Raw genomic sequence first — 23,129 nt, 5'->3', positions numbered from 1 at the left:
TGCTTTATTGACTAAAGCCCAAGCCTTTGACTGTGTGGATCACAATAAACTGTGGAAAATTCTGAAAGAGAAGGGAATACCAGACCACCTGACCTGCCTCTTGAGAAACCTATATGCAGGTCAGGAAGCAGCAGTTAGAACTGGACATGGAACAAGAGACTGGTTCCAAGTAGGAAAAGGAGTACGACAAGGCTGTATATTGTCCCCCTGCTTATTTAACTTACATGCAGAGTACATCATGAGAAACGCTGGGCTGGAAGAAGCACAAGCTGGAATCAAGATTGCTGGGAGAAATATCAATAACCTCAGCTATGCAGATGACACCACCCTTATGGCAGAAAGTGAAGAGAAACTAAGAAGCCTCTTGATGAAAGTGAAAGAGGAGAGTGAAAAAGTTGGCTTAAAGAGCAACAGTCAGAACACTAAGATCATGGCATCTGGTCCCATCATTTCATGGGAAATAGGTGGGGAAACAGTGGAAACAGTGTCAGACTTTATTTTTTTGGGCTCCAAAATCACTGCAGATGGTGACTGCAGCCACAAAATTAAAAGACACTCCTTAGAAAGAAAGTTATGACCAACCTAGATACCATATTCAAAAGCAGAGACGTTACTTTGCCAACGAAGGTCCGTCTAGTGAAGGCTATGGTTTTTCCAGTAGTCATGTATGGATGAGAGAGTTGGACTGTGAAGAAAGCTGAATGCTGAGGAATTGATGCTTTTGAACTGGGGTGTTGGAGAAGACTCTTGAGAGTCCTTTGGACTGCAAGGAGGTCCAACCAGTCCATTTTAAAGGAGATCAGCCCTGGGTGTTCATTGGGAGGACTGATGCTAAAGCTGAAACTCTAGTACTTTGGCCACGTCATGTGAAGAGTTGACTCATTGGAAAAGACCCTGATGCTAGGAGGGATTGGGGGCAAGAGGAGAAGGGGATGACAGAGGATGAGATGGTTGGATGGCATCACCGACTCGATGGACATGAGTTTGAGTGAACTCTGCGAATTGGAGATGGACAGGGAGGCCTGGCGTGCTGTGATTCATGGAGTTGCAAAGAGTAGGACACCACTGAGTGGCTGAACTGAACTAAACTGAACTGATAGTTGCCTTGTTAGTTCTGCTTTGTGGACTTGTTATTTTACAATGTATTATGAACTTTGTAACCCAAAGGATGATGTCATTCTCCCAAATTGGAGGTCGGAGAGTCAGGGTGCAATATGTTCCGATGAATGATGCTCATACTATGAGTTTAGAGCATCAAGAAGGGGCAATGAAGGAGGAAAGAGACAGAACAGGCTCCATTTTGAAAGCAGGACTCCATCTTGGGCCGGACTGTGGATTTTGAGCTATATGCACAGTATCTATAGAAACGACATACCTACTTGAAAACCAGGCCCCTTGGATGGAAGAGCCCCAGGGCTCGTACCTAGACTCTCTGTTGCCTAAAAGAATACCCTAATTATCTGCGTAACCGAATAGAATCACATTCTATTATGCTTATTGGGGTATGACCACAGGCCTTTTGATAATTGTCCAGTGTTAACTACCTAGGGTTAAGTCATATGAATCACAGGTTAACTTTGATTGTATCTTTCTTTTCCTTTGTTCAGACTAGTTTCAGGGAATTTGGGGAGGTGGGTTTGGGCACGTACACTTAGGGTATATAAGGTTTTCAGAAAAACTGGTCAGGGTCCTTGGCTAAGAGGAGACTCTGCCTTGGGCCCGCTGGTGTAATAAACTGTACTCCACTATCTGCATTGTCCTTCTGAAGGAGTTTGTTTCCCAGAACGCGTGGCCACAACATTCTATCTGGACTTCTGTGTCAGAAGGTGTATTCCTGATGTGTCCATGGAGAGAGGTGCACTCCACATCCACCTATTCCTCTGCCATCTTGTTCTCCAGGCTAGGATTTAAAGAAAGAAAAATAATTTTTCAAACAGCTTACAAGAAGAGTGAGCAAACATTCAATCAAGGGGACAGAATGCATAAGGCTAGAGCATGAGGTACCCTGTTCAGGTTGCTTAAGCAATGGGGATGGGAGTGAGAGGAATTAGCTTATTTAGACACTAGGTCTTGAGTGGATATATGTTTCCTACTGGGAAGCTTGGGCTTCATCCTGTTCCTGGTGAGAACAGTGAAGTATTATAAACAGAAGAGAAATAGAATAAATCTTGCATTTTAAAAAGTTCCCTCTAGGACAATCTGAATGCTCGGGTCGGAGGGGGAAACCTTGAAGCAGGGATTTATTTCAGTTAAGATGCTGTTGCTACAGTCAAAACAAGAGATGAAGAAAGCTAACTAAGGGTGTCAACTTGGAAGGAGGAGTTAAATTTATGAGTAAAGATTCATTTTCAAATGTGGTGTCTAAGTGTAGAGGGTGTAGAGTGAGCAGGAAAGGGGAAGATTTATTGCAAGGCATTGGTTTATGCAATTGTGAGAGCTGTCCAGACAAGTCTGAAATGCCATAGAGCAGGCCTTCAGAAGGCAGACTGGAAACTCTCAGGCAGAAAACGACATTGACGATCTGCAGGGAGAATTTCTTCTTTCTCAGGGAAACCTCGATTCTGCTCTTAGTGTTATCCAAAAACTGGCTTCACTTCTTGTTGGGTTCTGAGCTAACAGACACAGTCAAGCCAATGATCAGCAGAAGGAAAGGTTTATTACTTGCACCAAGTAAGGAGAACACTGAGGATCTTTCCCAAAGCAGTGTCTCTCTGAACTGCAAAATTGGGGGTGTTTTAAGTGAAGGGTACATGCATATTCATAACGGGGCTTGAGCAAAAAGAGAATTCAGCATAGGACTGTGGCAAAGATTGACAGAACCCAAGCTTGACTTGACTGAAGTCAGGAGGGTTAATATCATCCTCCCATCCTCCACCTGGATGGGAGTCTTAGTTCCTGCAGAAGTCAAAGATATATTATTATGTACTATGTTCCTTGAGGAGGAACTAGGACTCTGCTTTATGACTGTACTCTTCCTTTTCTCTGTTCCTGTATTCCTTTGTTATTCCTATATTCCCTAAGGTCATTAAACAATTGAGACCTGTTCAAAGGCAAGCACTGTCCCCGGCTTAGATCGCAAAATGGTTTTGGCCAAAATGATTTCTCTTTGTCAAGAAAATCATTCCTGATTCTCCTTCTCCAGGGATTCCCCCAATTTATCTGCTTACATTAGGGCCTTTCAGCTAACTGGATCAGACCTATCCAGATTATAGAAAATAATCTCCTCTACTTAGTCAACTGATGGTAGATATTAATCACAAATACAAAATGCCTCCCCAGCAACATCTAGTTAGTATTGGATTGAATAATTAAGGGCTCAAGCCTCTGACTGTGTGGATCACAATAAACTGTGGAGAATTCTGAAAGAGATGGGACTACCAGACCACCTGACCTGCCTCTTGAGAAATCTGTATGCAGGTCAGGAAGCAAGTTAGAACTGGGCATGGAACAACAGACTGGTTCCAAATAGGAAAAGGAGTACATCAAGGCTGTATATTGTCACCCTGTTTATTTAACTTCTATGCAGAGTACATCATGACAAATGCTGGACTGGAAGAAACACAAGCTGGAATCAAGATTGCCGGGAGAAATATCAATAACCTCAGATATGCAGATGACACCACCCTTATGGCAGAAAGTGAAGAGGAGCTAAAAAACCTCTTGATGAAAGTGAAAGAGGAGAGTGAAAAAATTGGCTTAAAGCTCAACATTCAGAAAACGAAGATCATGGCATCCGGTCCCATCACTTCATGGGAAATAGATGGGGAAACAGTGGAAACAGTGTCAGACTTTATTTTTCTGGGCTCCAAAATCACTGCAGATGGTGACTGCAGCCATGAAATTAAAGATGCTTACTCCTTGGAAGAAAAGTTATGACCAACCTAGATAGCATATTCAAAAGCAGAGACATTACCTTGCCAACTAAGGTCCGTCTAGTCAAGGCTATGGTTTTTCCTGTGGTCATGTATGGATGTGAGATTTGGGCTGTGAAGAAGGCTGAGCGCCGAAGAATTGATGCTTTTGAACTGTGGTGTTGGAGAAGACTCTTGAGAGTCCCTTGGACTGCAAGGAGATCTAACCAGTCCATTCTGAAGGAGATCAACCCTGGGATTTCTTTGGAAGGAATGATGCTAAAGCTGAAACTCCAGTCCTTTGGCCACCTCATGCGAAGAGTTGACTCACTGGAAAAGACTTTGATACTGGGAGGGATTGGGGGCAGTAGGAGAAGGGGACGACCGAGGATGAGATGGCTGGATGGCATCACAGACTCGATGGACACGAGTCTGAGTGAACTCTGGGAGCTGGTGATGGACAGGAAGGCCTGGTGTGCTGCAATTCACGGGTCGCAAAGAGTCGGACACGACTGAGCGACTGAACTGAACTGAACTGAGCCTAGATAAGCTGACTCATAAAACTGACATATATATATATATATATATATATATATGTGTGTGTGTGTGTGTGTGTGTGTGTGTGTGTGTGTTTAGAATTCTGAGTTACAAGATGTGGATGGTGGCTGTGACACTAATTGAGATATAGAACACATGAGGAAGAGCCCATTGGAAATAACGATGATAGGAAAATTGACAGTGTTTCATAGACCCTAAGATGCACTTTTTCTTCTTTACATTTTAATGTTTCTGAAATTAGGATAGGTTTCATAACTGATGAACTTTTACCATTATAATTGATGTTTTTCTTATAATTTATAATAAGATGGTGTGTTCTACAGTTGATAGCTTATGGTTGATATCTAGTTTTAGCAATGAGCTATATACTTTTTAAATTGGTGGTTACAATAAATCAAAAGAATGTTGAGGTGTGACAGAAAACAGCAAAATTCTGTAAAGCAATTATTCTTCAGTAAAAAATAAATTAATTAAAAAAAAGAATGTCTCTATGTTCATCAGTGATATTGGCCTGTAGTTTTCTTTTTTTGTGGCATCTTTGTCAGGTTTTGGTATTAGGGTGATGGTGGCCTCATAGAATGAGTTTGGAAGTTTACCTTCCTCTGCAATTTTCTGGAAGAGTTTGAGTAGGATAGGTGTTAGCTCTTCTCAAAATTTTTGGTAGAATTCAGCTGTGAAGCCATCTGACCTGGGCTTTTGTTTGCTGGAAGATTTCTGATTACAGTTTCAATTTCCGTGCTTGTGATGGGTCTGTTAAGATTTTCTATTTCTTCCTGGTTCAGTTTTGGAAAGTTGTACTTTTCTAAGAATTTGTCCATTTCTTCCACGTTGTCCATTTTACTGCATATAATTGCTGATAGTAGTCTCATGATCCTTTGTATTTCTGTGTTGTCTGTTGTGATCTCTCCATTTTCATTTCTAATTTTATTGGTTTGATTTTCCTCCCTTTGTTTCTTGATGAATCTGGCTAATGGTTTGTCAATTTTATTTATCCTTTCAAAGAACCAGCTTTTGGCTTTGTTGATTTTTGCTATGGTCTCTTTTGTTTCTTTTGCATTTATTTCTGCCCTAATTTTTAAGATTTTTTTCCTTCTACTAAACCTGGGGTTCTTCATTTCTTCCTTTTCTAGTTGCTTTAGGTGTAGAGTTAGGTTATTTATTTGACTTTTTTCTTGCTTCCTGAGGTATGCCTGTATTGCTATGAACTTTCCCCTTAGCACTGCTTTCACAGTGTCCCACAGGTTTTGAGCTGTTGTGTTTTCATTTTCATTCATTTCTATGCATATTTGGATTTCTTTTTTGATTTCTTCTGTGATTTGTTGGTTATTCAGCAGCATGTTGTTCAGCCTCCATATGTTGGGATTTTTAATAGTTTTTCTCCTGTAATTGAGATCTAACCTTACCGCATTGTGGTCTGAAAAGATGCTTAGAATGATTTCAATTTTTTTGAATTTACCAAGGCTAGATTTATGGCCCAGGATGTGATCTATCCTGGAGAAGGTTCCGTGTGCACCTGAGAAAAAGGTGAAATTCATTATTTTGGGGTGAAATGTCCTATAGATATCAATTAGGTCTAACTGGTCTATTGAATCATTTAAAGTTTGTGTTTCCTTGTTAATTTTCTGTTTAGTTGATCTATCCATAGGTGTGAGTGGGGTATTAAAGCCTCCCACTATTATTGTGTTATTGTTAATTTCCCCTTTCATACTTGTTAGCATTTGTCTTACATATTGCGGTGCTTCTATATTGGGTGCATATATATTTATAATTGTTATATCTTCTTCTTGGATTGATCTGATCATTATGTAGTGGCCTTCTTTGTCTCTTTTCACAGCCTTTGTTTTAAAGTCTATTTTATCAGATATGAGTATTGCTACTCCTGCTTTCTTTTGGTCTCTATTTGCATGGAATATCTTTTTCCAGCCCCTCACTTTCAGTCTGTATGTGTCCCCTGTTTTGAGGTGGGTCTTTTGTAGACAACATATATAGCGGTCTTGTTTTTGTATCCATTCAGCCAGTCTTTGTCTTTTGGTTGGGGCATTCAACCCATTTTTTACGTTTAATGTAATTATTAATAAGTATGATCCCATTGCCATTTACTTTATTGTTTTGAGTTCAGGTTTATACACCCTTTTCGTGTTTCCTGTCTAGAGAATATCCTTTAGCATTTGTTGGAGAGCTGGTTTGGTGGTGATGAATTCTCTCACCTTTTGCTTGTCTATAAAGCTTTTGATTTCTCCTTCATATTTGAATGAGATTCTTGCTGGGTACAATAATCTGGGCTGTAGGTTATTTTTGTTCATCACTTTAAGTATGTCTTGCCATTCCCTCCTGGCCTGAAGAGTTTCTATTGAAAGATCAGCTGTTATCCTTATGGGAATCCCCTTGTGTATTATTTGTTGTTTTTCCCTTGCTGCCTTTAATATTTGTTCTTTGTGTTTGATCTTTGTTAATTTGATTAATATGTGTCTTGGGGTGTTTTGCCTTGGGTTTATCTTGTTTGGGACTCTCTGGGTTTCTTGGACTTGGGTGATTATTTCCTTCCCCATTTTAGGGAAATTTTCAACTATTATGTCCTCAAATATTTTCTCATCATGTTTCTTTTTGTCTTCTTTTTCTGGGACTCCTATGATTCCAATGTTGGGGCATTTAACACTGTCCTGGAGGTCTCTCAGATTGTCCTCATTTCTTTTAATTTGTTTTTCTTTTTTCCTCTCCGATTCATTTATTTCTACCATTCAATCTTCTACTTCACTAATCCTATCTTCTGCCTCTGATATTCTACCATTTGTTGCCTCCAGAGTGTTTTTGATCTCATTTATTGCATTATTCATTATCTATTGACTCTTTTTTATTTCTTCTAGGTCCTTGTTAAACCTTTCTTGCATCTTCTCAATCCTTGTCTCCAGGCTAGTTATCTGTGATTCCATTTTGATTTCAAGATGATTTGGGAGAATGGCACTGAAACATGTATAATATCATATATGAGACGAATTGCCAGTCCAGGTTCAATGCATGATACTGGATGCTTGGGGCTGGTACACTGAGACAACCCAGAGGGATGGTACAGGGAGGGAGGAGGGAGGGGGGTTCAGGATGGGGAACACGTGTATACCTGTGGTGGATTCATGTTGATGTATGGCAAAACCAATACAATATTGTAAAGCAATTAACCTCCAATTAAAATAAATAAATTTATATATAAAAAAAGAATGTGTCAAGGTTGTAAAGGTCTTACTAGACTCACTCCCACGGCCCACTCTCATAATATACATTTTAAGATAGTCGGATTAGTCAGAAGGTTTTCCAGAAGGAGAAACTGTTCTCAAGCAGGATACATTATTGTTCTATAATCCTTAGTACAGAGTTTAAACTGAGTTGTTTTGTTGTGTAATCATCAGCTCCAGGCTTAAAGAAAAAAGCCTGTTACGTGACTAAGACTAAGGAATGTAGAAAAAAGTTTGGCCTTTCCTCCTCCTTGAGAATTACAGACCCCTGTCCTCCTTGGGAAAGGAAATGGCAACCCACTCAGTACTCTTGCCTGGAAAATCCCATTGATGGAGGAGACAGGTAGGCTACAGTCCATGGGGTCACAAAGAGTCGGACGCAAGAGACCAGACTCCTTTCTCCTCCTCAGGAACCTCAGGTTTCCTATCAACCTGCCTAAGAATAGACTCTCTCACACCTTATATAGACTCTCTCACCTTATATTAAAGGAAACATCACAGTGGTTTGGTTTGGTTTGGTTCCTTTAATCTGAGATGCCTGAGGCACATGGATAGTGCTAGTTCATAGAACATATAGGTTGAAAACTTACTGAAACTCAGCTAGGAGTCTTGCCATGGGGATAGAGTTTTTAAAGTCACCTATATTCAGCTGAATGTTGAAGCAATGGAAATGGATAAAATCCTCAGGGAAAGCAGGTAGAGTGAGAATAGTCAGTGGAACAGTCAATCCTAAAGAACACCCAACCTTAAGGGAGGAACAAAGGGAAGGAAACTAGAGAAAAAGGAAAGGAAAGTCACAGAAGCAGAGGGAGCAGACAACTTTAAATGCAGGGCAAAGATGATCCATGTCAAATGTAATGAGAGGACCAGTAAGTACCCACTGAGCATGTAACTAATGACTTCCAGTATGACTTCAGTGGGGTGGGGAGAAGGAAGTCAGGTGCACTGGATTGAGGAATCAGAGAGAAGTAGGATGGCAGGGGTCACAGACGCTGCTGCTGATCAGGATGCTGCAGGAACAGTTGCTAATCAGGAAATGGAGAAGATTCACAGACAAGGAAGGAGCAGCCGAGAAACACAGTAGAGCAGCACTGGGGATATAGAAATAAAATCCCAAACTGTTTATAGAAATAAAATCCCAAACAAATGGAAGGTGCTAGCATTCTTCATTTCAAAGAAGGTCAGTTTGATAATGCCAAGAAACTTATCATTCTTTAAGGAAACTTAGCTAAGAAGGAATAGACTGATAAAAGAAACTAAATGGAAGGGACAAGGTCAAAGGTGGTTTCCTTGGAAGTGACTCAGACTTTAACGTGTTTCCAGGATCAATAGTAAGGATGTGGGCCTTGGCTAACACATCAAGCTAAGTTTGGTTATCAGATCATTTGATTGACAGTTTGAACTCTAACAAAGTGTGCTCAAAGGTGAGAGGGAGGAAGCCAGTCAGTTAGGCAGGGCTCACCCAAGAGAGGTGATTCAACAGTTTAATGACTAGACTATTTACAAAGATGTGAGCAGGATACAGGGAAACTAAACATAAGGTTGGTAGAAGCAGTGACTCCTCAAAAAACAAGGACAAGAAGTTACTGGAATCTGGAAAGACGGGTAAGCTTTGGAGAGAGATGCCACATTTCCCTAGGGAGAGAGCAGTGGGTGTGAATTCTCTGACCTCCCCTCCTTCTGCCCTCTTACCTCTCATGGGGCCTCCTTTTGAATGAATTTAGCAGGGAGACAGGGGATAGTCTATTTGATGAAAAGCATAGTAATCAGCCTCCTGGAGCACAGAGCAGAGTGGAGAAGGGTAATGAGCGGATTTCATGGAGCAAATGGAAGGTACTCAGCAGAAGAGAGCTGTTTCTGAATGGGAGACAACCTGGGTCAATGTTACTCCCCATGAAGACAAAGAGAATCTGTGATGTATTCTAGCAGTAGTGACAAAAAAGTGCTATTCTAATTTTTCCCTAGTTAATGAGAAACTGATATTTGTATCAGTTTGTATCAGCCCCAATATTCTTGTCTTAATTCAATTCTGTTGCTCATGTGGTATTGTATATAATGAAAACAACCAATAACATGGTTTTAAAAAGATTCTAATTCTCTGCTGCAGAAATAAATTACTGACATAATGTTTTATCTTTATATTAAAATACAACTTTCTATTAAGAGGATGCTTCTCCTTTAAAAATCTGAACAAATTTATGTTTTAGAAAAATTACTGAAACTGATTAGATTTAGCCCTGAAAAAAAATTCAGTGTTAAAACTTCCAGTAGGTCTTGCAGACCAAGTGACATCAATAATGTTGATTCCATACCTATTTCATTTTTAGTATCATTATAGACAACTTAAGCTAGCAGACAATTTAAGATTTTATCAGATCAGTTCAGTTCAGTTGCTCAGTCATGTCTGACTTCTTGCAACCCCATGAACCACAGCATGCCAGGCCTCCCTGTCCATCATCAACTCCCGGAGTTTCCCCAAATTCCTGTCTGTTGAGTTGGTGATGCTATCCAACCATCTCATCCTCTGTCGTCCCCTTCTCCTCCTGCCTTCAGTCTTTCTCAACATCAGGGTCTTTTCAAATGAGTCAGCTCTTCACATCAGGTGGCCAAAATATTGGAGTTTCAGCTTCAACATCAGTCCTTCCAGTGAACACCCAGGACTGATTTCATTAAGGATGGACTGATTGGATCTCCTTGCAGTCCAAGGGACTCTCAAGAGTTTTCTCCAACACCGCACTTCAAAAGCATCAATTCTTCTGTGCTCAGCTTTCTTTTTAGCCCTACTCTCACATCCATACATAACTACTGGAAAAACCATAGCCTTGACTAGACAGACCTTTGTTGACAAAGCAATGACTCTGCTTTTTAATATGATGTCTAGGTTGGTTATAACTTTCCTTCCAAGGAGTAAATGTCTTTTAATTTCATGGCTGCAGTCACCATCTGCAGTGATTTTGGAGCCCAGAAGAATAAAGTCTGACACTGTTTCCACTGTTTCCCCATCTATTTCCCACGAAGTGATGGGACCAGATGCCATGATCTTTGTTTTCTGAATGTTGAGCTTCAAGCCAACTTTTTCACTCTCCTCTTTCACTTTCATCAAGAGGCTCTTTAGTTCTTCTTCACTTTCTGCCATAAGGGTGGTGTCATCTGCATATTGATATTTCTCCCAGCAATCTTGATTTCAGCTTGTGCTTTCTCCAGCCCAGTGTTTCTCATGATGTACACTGCATATAAATTAAATAAGCAGGGGGACAATATACAGCCTTGATGTACTCCTTTTCCTATTTGGAACCAGTCTCTTGTTTCATGTCCAGTTCTAACTTGCTTCCTGACCTGCATACAGATTTCTCAAGAGGCAGGTCAGGTGGTCTGGTAGTCCTATCTCTTTCAGAATTTTCCACAGATTACTGTGATCCACACAGTCAAAGGCTTTGGCATAGTCAATAAAGCAGATGTAGATGTTTTTCTGGAACTCTGTTGCTTTTTCCATGATCCAGCGGATGTTGGCAATTTGATCTCTGGTTCCTCTGCCTTTTCTGAAACCAGCTTGAACATGGAAGTTCACGGTTCACATATTGCTGAAGCCTGGCTTGGAGAATTTTGACCATTTCTTTACTAGCATGTGAGATGAGTGCAATTGTGCAATAGTTTGAGCATTCTTTGGCATTGCTTTTCTTTGGGATTGGAATGAAAATTGACCTTTTCCAGTCCTGTGGCCAGTGCTGAGTTTTCCAAATATGCTGGCATATTGAGTGCAGCACTTTCACAGCATCATCTTTCAGGATTTGAAATAGCTCAACTGGAATTCCATCACCTCCACTAGCTTTGTTCATAGTGATGCTTTCTAAGGCCCACTTGACTTCACATTCCAGGATGTCTGGCTCTAGGTGAGTGATCACATCATCGTGATTATCTGGGTCATGAAGATCTTTTTTGTATAGTTCTCCTGTGTATTCTTGCCACCTCTTCTTAATATCTTCTGCTTCTGTTAGGCCCATACCATTTCTGTCCTTTATCGAGCCCATCTTTGCATGAAATGTTCCCTTGGTATCTCTAATTTTCTTGAAGAAATCTCTAGTCTTTCCTATTTTATTTTATCAGATAAGCCAATCCAGTTTCTACAAATGTGAGACCTTAGAGAAACAGTACTTAGAACTAACAGATTTCAAATTTGCATTTTTAAAATTACTTTCATCAACATACATGTCCACATGCATGTTGGACTTTCTGGATTAATAACTCATTATTATTCAGAGATTTTTCTGATATTAATGTGGAAGGCAGAGTTGGTAATAAATTTGTAGATAATCCTCAGGAAATTTTCCTTTCATAACTTTCAAATATGAAATCAAATATGTCAGGGGAGTGTGTAATTTCCTCAGTTCTGTGTCACCATTGCAAAGATTTGAAACAGTGGACTAATGTTACAGCTGAGTTACAGCTCAGAGTTCTATCTGGCAAGCAAAGGATAGTATACCCTCAAGGCATGAGGGCGGGTGACCCCAAAGGAAAGGCCTTGGCTTCCTCTTTTTATATGTTTTGTCTCCTCCCCCTTGAGCCTGCCCTATGCAAACTGGGCTAGCCAAGAAGGAGGTGTGTTCGTTTCACCTGAAGTTCTCACTCCAGCCCATGGATTTTCTTTTGTTCCGTTTTCTCAGGCTTTTCTCTTTGTCTTTTAGCCACCGCCAGTTCAGACTCTTTTTTCCTATTCTAACTACCTGACATTCCGCGCCCCCCCCCCCCGCCCCAAGAGATGGGAGGCCCAATTCTTTGGAAATAGGGTTGTTGAGGTCTCTCTGGCTACTTCCTGCTGATCTGGGATTGCGAGGGGCATTGGGCCTCCCCTTCTTGCTAGTCTCAAGCCTGAGTCCTTATAGTGGAGTCCATCTAAGGGCATGTGATATTTTCCATGGTCAGGTGTAGTTTTATATTTCCTTGTTGAACTAGCATTGCATTTTGTAGCTTGTTGATTTGGGCAGAGACAAAATGGGTTAAATAATTGATAACACATGAAGCAATCATAAGCAGTATCAATATGGTAATAACAGGGGTTAATTGGGGCATTAGCCAACTATTCCCCTTCACCAGGAGAAGGAACCCCCAAGGAGAGATTGTAGCCACCCTGAGGACTCTCCACCTCATTCTTTGAGATCCTATAGGATATGAAAGTTTTTCTTGAGGATTGTGAGCCTTTCTTTAACTTAGCTGGAAGTATTTACCCAGAAACAACACATTTCATTCAAGACGGCTCAAGTCCCTCCTTTTTCAGGGATCAGGAGATCTATCTCCTGTCTATTTTGGAGTACAACCTCTGCCAAGCTGTGTTGGCTCTTTAGAGCTGTCCTGAGAAATCTTATCCTCAGAAACTTAATTTTGGGGGTGTTCATTAGAATGGCACTCATTTGTAGTCCTGGCTAGGTATCTGAGATCTCCCAGGGCTCACAGGTGTATTGAGTGTCCTCTTCTGTTTTCTTCCAGGGCTTGGCTCATGAGTAGTGAATCCAGGATTCATGTCCTGGTACCTTGACTGCTGTGGAGGTAGAAAGTATTACAGGGTAGGGGCCCTTCCATGTGGGCTGGAGTTGAGCTTTTGGGGACCCATCTTTCCAGACTTTAATTATGACTTGAGTCACTGAGGCATATAGTGGTGGCTCTTTAGAATCTCTTGGGACCTGGTTGACACCCCACAAGCGTATTTCTTGCTGGAACTTCCCAATGACCATGTATAAGACCATGGGTCTTATAAGACCAAAGGGTCTGAGCCTCTGGGAAGAGGTTGTTGACATAAGCAAAATGTCTCACATATAGCATCTCATAAAGACTAAGACCAATCTGTTCCTCAGGGGCAATATGGATGTGGAGGAGAGCTATTGGTAAAGCCTCCTTCCATCCCAGGGAGGTCTCCTGGGTTATCTTTTTTATTGCTGATTTTAAGAATTGGTTGACTTTTCCTACTTTTCCTAAAGACTGAGGTCTCCAGCTCAATGGAGGTAATAAGTAATACCCAATGCCTGCAGTTCTGGACACCTGGGTTTGATCCCTAGGTTGGGAAGGTCCCCTGGAGAAGGGAAATGCTACCCACTCCAGTATTCTGGTGAATTCCATGGACTGTATAGTCCATGGGGTTGCAAAGAATCAGACACGACTGAGCAAACTTCACTTTCACTTTCCTTCAATGCTTTAGAGACCCCTTGGGTGACCTTAGAAATAAACGATATCCCATTATCACTGAGTAATGACCTAGGCAGGCCAAATCTCAGAATGATTTTATGGAGCAGTTTTTTTTTTTTTTTCCACCTCCTCGGCTTTCTCAGTCAGGGTGGGAAACTTTCAATCCATCCTGTGAATGTATCATGACTAGTAGGTGTTTATACCCTTGAGAAACTGGCATTCTGGTGAAGTCCATCTGCCAGTACTCTCCTTGGTAGATCCCATACCATTGGATAGACTGGGTGAGCTGGGGTCTTTGAGAGCCTTGGGGGCTGTTTAACTGGCAAGTGGGACAAGAGGACACCATTTTCCTTATAGTTGTCTGGAGGCCCGTTCCTCTGAAGGACTTTTCTAGTAATCTTTGGAGGGCCTTCTCCCCTAAATGAGTGGTGGCATGTAAGAAGTTAACCAGCTTCCACTGGAGGTTCCCAGGCAGAAAAAGGAGTCCCTCCTTTTGGAACCCACCCCATATGATCTTCTTGAAAGCCCTCACTCTTAGCTTTAAGAGTCTCACCTTCAGTATATGAAGGAGTTTCTAGCAAATTAGTCTGCAGAACTAAGGTGGCAACCCCTACTAGGTCATTGTTCTGTAATGCTGCTCTCTTAGCTGCCTGATCAGCTGCTTGGTTCCCTCGTGCCACTTCCGTGCTCCCTTTTTGGTGTCCTTTACAGTGGGAGACTGAAACCTCAGGGGGCAGATGCACAGCCTCCAAGAGCCTAAGGATTTGATCACTGTACTTTATTGGGGACCCTCGGGTGGTCAAGTGACCTCTTTCTTTCCAAATAACAGCATGCGCATGTAGCACCAGAAAAGCATACTTGGAGTCAGTGTAAATGGCTACTCTTTTTCCTTTCCCCAGCTCTAAAGCTCAAGCCAGGGCTATGCACTCAGCCAATTGGGCTGAAGTACCTGGTGGCAAACGCCTAGCCTCAGTGGTCTCAAAGTTGGAGACTACTGCATATCCAGCTCTTCTTTTTCCATCTAAGCCAAAGCTGTTTCCATCAGTGTACCAAATTTCCTCAGGATTAGTCAGAGAATCTTCTGAAAACCCTCTCTGGATTTTATCCAATGATCCAAAGTTTCTAGGCAAGAATGAAAGGGGAGAGAGCCCTCAGGGTTGGGCAGAAGGGTAGCTGGGTTAAGAAAGTCACAAGAGGATATAGTCACTGATGGATTTTCCACCAGCACTGCTTGATATATGAGGATGCTTTGATCAGACATCCATAAATGACATCTCACATTCAGGAGTTTTTTTCACTTGGTGGCTGGTAAGAATAGTTAGTTTGCCCCCAAGAGAGAGTTTTAAAGCATCTTCTATCAGGATTGCAATAGCAGCAAGATTTCGAAGGCAGGGAAAGATCTCTTCCCAATAAAGGAATAGGGCACTCAGGGATCATCAGAAACTTGTGGGAAAATATTTGTCCATCCCAGCAACAAAGAAGTGCTTGGGTGAATCTTTTCATAATTGTTTTTCCTGTAGCACCCAAAATGTTACAGGTTTGGGAGGAGAAGGCTCTGGAGTAGGAGGTCAGGACAGAGTATGCAGTCCCTGTGTCAACCAAGAAGTTCTCGGACCTACCTGTCACATCCAGTTGCACCCTTGGCTCCAGCCCCATGATAGTTATCTGTGACAGGTGGGCTGGATGAAGTGGGCCCCTTCAGTCTTGTTGAACCATCATGAGGGAAGGCTTGGAGCTTGACCTTGAGGTTCCTGGGTCCTGAGGGCAGAGTGCTGACCAATGTCCCAAATGATGGCATTTGAAGCAAGCTGTTTTAGGAGACTTGCCAGTTTGGAAACTCTCTGGCCCAATATCCCACCTGTCTACAGGTTAGGCATTTACCTCATGCCTATCCTTCAAGAACTCAGGGTTTGCCATAGGGCTTCCCTGGAGGGTAGCCATAATCTGGGTATGCCTTGTCTGTTTCCTTCTCACCCTTTCCTAGGCCTTGGCCTCCTTCTCCTATTCTCTTTTATAAAAGATATTGGTGGCTATCTGGACCATGTCATCTAAAGAGGCAGCAGGGTCCTGCTACTGTAGCTGTTGTAACTTAATCTGATGTCTGATGCACATCGGGACAGGAACTTGTCCTTTAAAGTCACCTGTCCCTCATAAGAGTTTAAGTCCAGACTGGTTAACTTTTGGAGGGCCTCTTTTAGCCTTTCCAGAAAGGCAATGTGGTTCTCATTGGGCTCCCGGGTTATTGCTGAGACTGGGCACAGTCCCACAATAACAGGTTTCCTTCTATTTCCATGGGTGGACTTCCTTAGGGGTAAGTCTTTCTGAAGCTTATCCTATCCAGTACTGTTGCAACCTGAGCGCTCGGTGTCCCCAAGTCAGGGTGCAGATCACCAGGCAGGTTGAAGCACGACAACCTCCTGGAGATCGAATCCTGGGGCAGGTTGAAGCATGTTGACCTTGTGAGAATTGGCTAGCTGGGCAGGTCAAGGCAAGGTGACCTCCTGGGACCCCTGGACTGGTGGATCCCCAAGCAGGTTGAGGAATGACAACCTACTGAGAACCAGATCCCTAGGCAGGTTGACTACCTGGGATCCCCAGGCTGGAGTTGGGCATCCCCAAGGTCTCCAGCATGACTAGTCCTGGGTAGGATTAAGGGCTTTTAATCTTAACTCATTGCTGGTTTGTCCACTACAGATGGGAATAGATACCATGTTGTAAAGCAATCCAAACCTGTGCCCTGAGACTGGGAACCTGGCAAAAAGCCATAAGCCTTACCCTCTTGAGGTAATATAAGTCACTGAGTTCCTCCCCTAGTCCTCCATAAGAGAAGTTTAGGGTATTTCCAATGGTAAGCATTGCATTGTCAAAGACCTGCTCTAGGTAATAACAGAAGTAATGACAAAAGAATGGGTTATCTGGTCCTGTTAAGTGTCTTTTAATAATAAGCTGGGTGGAGCGATGTTGCCTATAGAGGGGGCAGGGTTGTAGGTTGTAGGAGTTAGTAAGTGGCTTAAGGGAAAAATGATAAGAGGCAACAGACTAGATGTTCCATAAAAGTGGAGTGGAGATTTGATCCAGGGATATGTTTGTAGCTTTAGGATAAGGGTGGTAAGGGCTTTGGTCCAAATGGCCTGCAGGGCTAACTCCCAAAGTGGCAAACATTGACCCTGGAAGCCAGTTGCCCTTGAAGGGATGCCACCAACAGATGGGCTTCTAGCAGGCTTTGTGTGCCTGTCACCCACTCTAGCGGGTCCAATGAGAGGTTCTGTTGTCGCACATGTTGTGGAAAACATGGAAGGTGAAGGCCTGAATTTCTAGAGTGATTGGATATTATACAGTATTTACCTCCCAAAGGTCAGCTATTTTCTCTTTGTCCCTCCAGAAGATTGTAGATGCAACATTGTGGCCCTGGATGGGGCTCAGGAAGAGCACGAAATAGGAGGGAAGAGGGCAGGGCACAACTTTTGAAAGAATGAGATAGCCTGAGATCATCAGTTCAGTTCAGTTGCTCAGTCATGTCTGACTCTTTGCGACCCCATGAATCGCAGCACACCAGGCCTCCCTGTTCATCACCAACTCCCAGAGTTCACTCAGACTCATGTCCATCGAGTCCATAATGCCATCCAGCCATCTCATCCTCTGACGTCCCCTTCTGCTCCTGCGCCCAATCCTTCCCAGCATCAGACTCTTTTCCAATGAGTCAACCCTTCTCATGAGGTGGCCAAAGTACTGGAGCTTCAGCTTTAGCATCATTCCTTCCAAAGAAATCCCAGGGCTGATCTCCTTCAGAATGGACTGGTTGGATCTCCTTGCAGTCCAAGGGACTCTCAAGAGTCTTCTCCAACACCACAGTTCAAAAGCATCAATTCTTCGGCGCTCAGCCTTCTTCACAGTCCAACTCTCACATCCATACATGACCACAGGGAAAACCATAGCCTTGACTAGATGGACCTTAGTTGGCAAAGTAATGTCTCTGCTTTTGAATATACTATCTAGGTAGGTCATAACTTTACTTCCAAGGAGTAAGCGTCTTTTAATTTCATGGCTGCAATCAGCATCTGCAATGATTTTGGAGCACCCCAAAATAAAGTCTGACACTGTTTTCACTGTTTCCCCATCTATTTCCCATGAAGTGATGGGACCGGATGCCATGATCCTCGTTTTTTTAATGTTGAGCTTTAGGCCAACGTTTTCACTCTCTACTTTCACTTTCATCAAGAGGCTTTTTAGCTCCTCTTCACTTTCTGCCATAAGGGTGGTGTCATCTGCATAGCTGAGGTTATTGATATTTCTCCTGGCAATCTTGATTCCAGCTTGTGTTTCTTCCAGCCCAGGGTTTCTCATGATGTACTCTGCAGAGAAGTTAAATAAGCAGGGAGACAATATACAGCCTTGATGTACTCCTTTTCCTATTTGGAACCGGTCTGTTGTTCCATGTCCAGTTCTAACTGTTGCTTCCTGACCTGCATACAGGTTTCTCAAGAGGCAGGTCAGGTGGTCTGGTATTCCCATCACTTTCAGAATTTTTCCAGTTTATTGTGATCCACACAGTCAAAGGCTTTGGTATAGTCAATAAAGCAGAAATAGATGTTTTTCTGGAACTCTCTTGCTTTTTCCATGATCCAGTGGATGTTGGCAATTTGATCTCTGGTTCCTCTGCCTTTTCTAGAACCAGCTTGAACATCTGGAAGTTCACTGTTCACGTATTGCTGAAGTTTGGCTTGGAGAATTTTGACCATTATTTTACTAGCATATGAGATGAGCGCAATTGTGTGGTAGTTTGAGCATTCTTTGGCATTGCCTTTCTTTGGGATTGGAATGAAAACTGACCTTTTCCAGTCCTGTGGCCACTGCTGAGTTTTCCAAATGTGCTGGCATATTGAGTGCAGCACTTTCACAGCATCATCTTTCAGGATTTGAAATATCTCAACTGGAATTCCATCACCTCTACTAGCTTTGTTCCTAGTGATGCTTTCTAAGGCCCCCTTGACTTCACATTCCAGGATGTCTGGCTCTAGATGAGTAATCACACCATCATGATTATCTGGGTCGTGAAGATCTTTTTTGTACAGTTCTTCTGTGTATTCTTGCCACCTCTTCTTAATATCTTCTGCTTCTGTTAGGTCCAGACCATTTCTGTCCTTTATGGAGCCCATCTTTGCAAGAAATGTTCCCTTGGTATCTCTAATTTTCTTGAAGAGATCTCTAGTCTTTCCCATTCTGTTCTTTTCCTCTATTTCTTTGCATTGATCACTGAAGACTTTCTTATCTCTTCTTGTTATTCTCTGGAACTCTGCATTCAGATGCTTATATCTTTTGTTTTCTCCTCTTCTTTTCACTTCTCTTCTTTTCACAGCTATTTGTAAGGCTTCCCCAGACGGTCATTTTGCTTTTTTGCATTTCTTTTCCATGGGGATGGTCTTGTTCCCTGTCTCCTGTACAATGTCACGAACCTCTGTCCATAATTCATCAGGCACTCTATCTATCAGATCTAGGCCCTTAAATCTATTTCTCACTTCCACTGTATAATCATAAGTGATTTGATTTAGGTCATACCTGAATGGTCTAGTGGTTTTCCCTACTTGCTTCAATTTGAGTCTGAATTTGGTAGTAAGGAGTTCATGATCTGAGCCACAGTCAGCTTCTGGTCTTGTTTTGGTTGACTGTATAGAGCTTCTCCATCTTTGGCTGCAAAGAATATAATCAATCTGATTTCGGTGTTGACCACCTGGTGATGTACATGTGTAGTCTTCTCTTGTGTTGTTGGAAGAGGGTGCTTGCTATGACCAATGCATTTTCTTGGCAAAACTCTATTAGTCTTTGCCCTGCTTCATTCTGCATTCCAAGGCCAAATTTGCCTGTTACTCCAGGTGTTTCCTGACTTCCTACTTTTGCATTCCAGTCCCCTATAATGAAAAGGACATCTTTTTTGGGTGTTAGTTCTAAAAGGTCTTGTAGGTCTTCATAGAACGGTTCAACTTCAGCTTCTTCAGTGTTATTGGTTGGGGCATAGACTTGGATAACTGTGATATTGAATGGTTTGCCTTGGAGACGAACAGAGATCATTCTGTCGTTTTTGAGATTGCATCCAAATACTGCATTTTGGACTCTTTTGTTGACCATGATGGCTACTCCATTACTTCTGAGGGATTCCTGCCCACAGTAGTAGATATAATGGTCATCTTATGACCAACCTAGATAGTATATTCAAAAGCGGAGACATTACTTTGCCAACTAAGGTCCATTTAGTCAAGGCTATGGTTTTTCCTGTGGTCATGTATGGATGTGAGAGTTGGACTGTGAAGAAGGCTGTGCGCTGAAGAATTGATGCTTTTGAACTGTGGTGTTGGAGAAGACTCTTGAGAGTCCCTTGGACTGCAAGGAGATCCAACCAGTCCATTCTGAAGGAGATCAGCCCTGGGATTTCTTTGGAAGGAATGATGCTAAAGCTGAAGCTCCAGTACTTTGGCCACCTCATGAGAAGGGTTGACTCATTGGAAAAGAGTCTGATGCTGGGAAGGATTGGGGGCAGGAGCAGAAGGGGACGTCAGAGGATGAGATGGCTGGATGGCATCACGGACTCGATGGACGTGTCTGATTGAACTCCGGGAGTTGTGATGAACAGGGAGGCCTGGTGTGCTGCGATTCATGGGGTCGCAAAGAGTTGGACATGACTGAGCCACTGCACTGAACTGAACTGAGTTAAATTCACCCATTCCAGTCCATTTTAGTTTGCTGATTCCTAGAATGTCGATGTTCACTCTTGCCATCTCTTGTTTGACCACTTCTAATTTGCCTTGAATCATGGACCTGACATTCCTGGTTCCTATGCAATATTGCTCTTTACAGCATCAGACCTTGCTTCTATCACCAGTCACATCCACAGCTGGGTATTGTTTTTGCTTTGGCTCCATCCCTTCATTCTTTCTGGAATTATTTCTCCAGTGATCTCCAGTAGCATATTGGGCACCTACTGACCTGGGGAGTTCCTCTTTCAGTATCCTATCATTTTGCCTTTTCATACTATTCATGGGGTTCTCAAGGCAAGAATACTGAAGTGGTTTGCCATTCCCTTCTCCAGTGGACCACATTCTATCCGATCTCTCCACCATGACCTGCCCATCTTGGATTGCCCTGGGGGCATGGCTTGGTTTCATTGAGTTTGAAAAGGCTGTAGTCCTAGTGTGATTAGATTGACTAGTTTTCTGTGAGTATGGTTTCAGTGTGTCTGCCCTCTGATGCCCTCTTGCAACACCTACCATCTTACTTGGGTTTCTCTTACCTTGGGCGTGGGGTATCTCTTCATGGTTGCTCCAGCAAAGCACAGCCACTGCTCCTTACCTTGGATGAGGGGTATCTCCTTACCACCACCCTTCCTGACCTTCAATATGGGATAGCTCCTCTAGGCCCTCCTACACCCACGCAGCCACTGCTCCTGGAGTTGCTCCTCCTGGCTGCCGCCCCTGGCCTTGGGCGCGAGGTGGCTTCTCCTGGCCTCCCCTGACCTCGGACGTGGGGTGTCTCCTCCCGGCCGCCACTGACCTCGGATGCAGGGTAGCTCCTCCTGGCCGCTGCCCGTGACCTCAGACTTGGGTAGTTCCTCTCGGCCATTCCTGCGCCATCGCATCCTGGGACTCTCGGCCGCTGCCCCTGACCTCGGACGTGGGGTAACTCCTCTCAGCCGCGCTTAGCGCACCAGGTCGCAGCCACCCGTGCTTAATGCCTGAGAACATAACATAAGCCAATTAAAATCAAATGGTTCCAAGAAGGCAGACAAATCAGATTCAACTAAACTTTGATTCTCAATCTGCAAGCTAAATGGTACACCCAGAGGTGCCATGACAGTTTCAAGGCATTATCAAAAGACCAAGGAGTGGTGATTCCCCAACTGTTGGAATCATCCTCCCACTTATTAGCATATTAAATTGGCCAACCCATAAAAACTACCCACACCACATTTCATGGCTGCCTTGCTCACACTTTGCTATGGCCCACACTCCTGGAATGTGCTTTTCTCTGAATCTAAACAAATCTACCTCTTACCTATCACTGTGTCTCTCACTGAATTCTTTCTTCAATGAAACATCAAGAACCTGAGCTTCATTAAGTCTTGAAACCAGGCACCATGGATTTTGGCTGGGTTTGAGTCCCTGCCAGACATGACTGAGTAACTAAACATAGCACAGAGTCCCTGCCACATGGGTTTGAGTCCCAATCTTAGGCAAACAGTTTCAAACACAACTTTTAGAAATGGAAAGATGATGACCTGCCCAATACTTTGTAAACAGTGGCAGAGATGGAGAGAAGAGCTGAAGGACAGGAGGAAAAAGCAATGGGAAATGTGCGTCAAGGAACCCCTTTCATAACTTGCCAGCAAATCTGCTAAATACCTGACCTGTGCCCATAATTTTCATTGGCCTAATACTTGGCACAAAGGAGGTTAAGGACAGAACCCTCACCCACTTGGTCAACAGCTACTAAGACCCAGAGGGTATTGGAGCCTTTGAGATACACTGGGGAGTGGCCCCTGCCAGAGTCCCCCAGTTGTACCCACTGCCACTTGCTTGTTCGTGGGGGGGGGGGGGGGGTGGGGTGGGGGTTCGAGGAAACAAGAAATGAGAGATTGTAAAGGAATTAAGATTTTGTTAGTCATATGTCCTTCCAGCCAATGGGATGAGGACCTCCTACCTTAACCAGAGGTCTTCTGAAATCTGAGACTGAGCTGTGTGAGCTTTCTGCCGAATTTGTTTCTGCTGTCTCAGTTTCAGCATACTAGGCTTCTTGTCACTTCCACTGTGCTGGGTTTCCTTTGCATTCAGCTTCCACAGTGTGAGCTTTTGTCAAGTTGGGCTTCTGTTATGCTTGGTTTCCACCTCGCTGGGGCTGGGCTGATGTTGCTTCATCCAGATTGCATCCAGGTCATGGCAGCAGATATGTTGGAGAAGTGCATAATTTCCTCGGTTCTGTCTTGCCATAGCAAAGATTTAAAATGCTGTACCAGAGTTACAGCTCAGTTACAGTTCAGTTTTATTCGGCCAAGCAAAAGAAAGTACACCCTCAAGGCGTGAGGGCAAGCTGACCGCAAAGGAAAGGCCTCAATCCATGTTGGCTTCCTCTTTTTATATGTTTTGTCTCCTCCCCACTGAGTCTGCCCTATGCAAATTGGGCTAGCCAAGAAGGTGGCATGTTTTGTTTCACCTGAAGTTCTCACACTGGTCCAAGGATTTTCTTTTGTTCCATTTTTGTGGGTTTTCCCCTTTCTTTGTCTTTTAGCCACCACCATTTTCGACTCCTCTTTCCTATTCTAGCTACCTAACAA

Source organism: Budorcas taxicolor, chromosome 14, assembly GCF_023091745.1.
Source record: "Budorcas taxicolor isolate Tak-1 chromosome 14, Takin1.1, whole genome shotgun sequence".
Taxonomy (NCBI): domain Eukaryota; kingdom Metazoa; phylum Chordata; class Mammalia; order Artiodactyla; family Bovidae; genus Budorcas; species Budorcas taxicolor.
The sequence above is the reverse complement of the archived record's forward strand: the minus strand, read 5'-3'. Positions refer to the sequence as shown.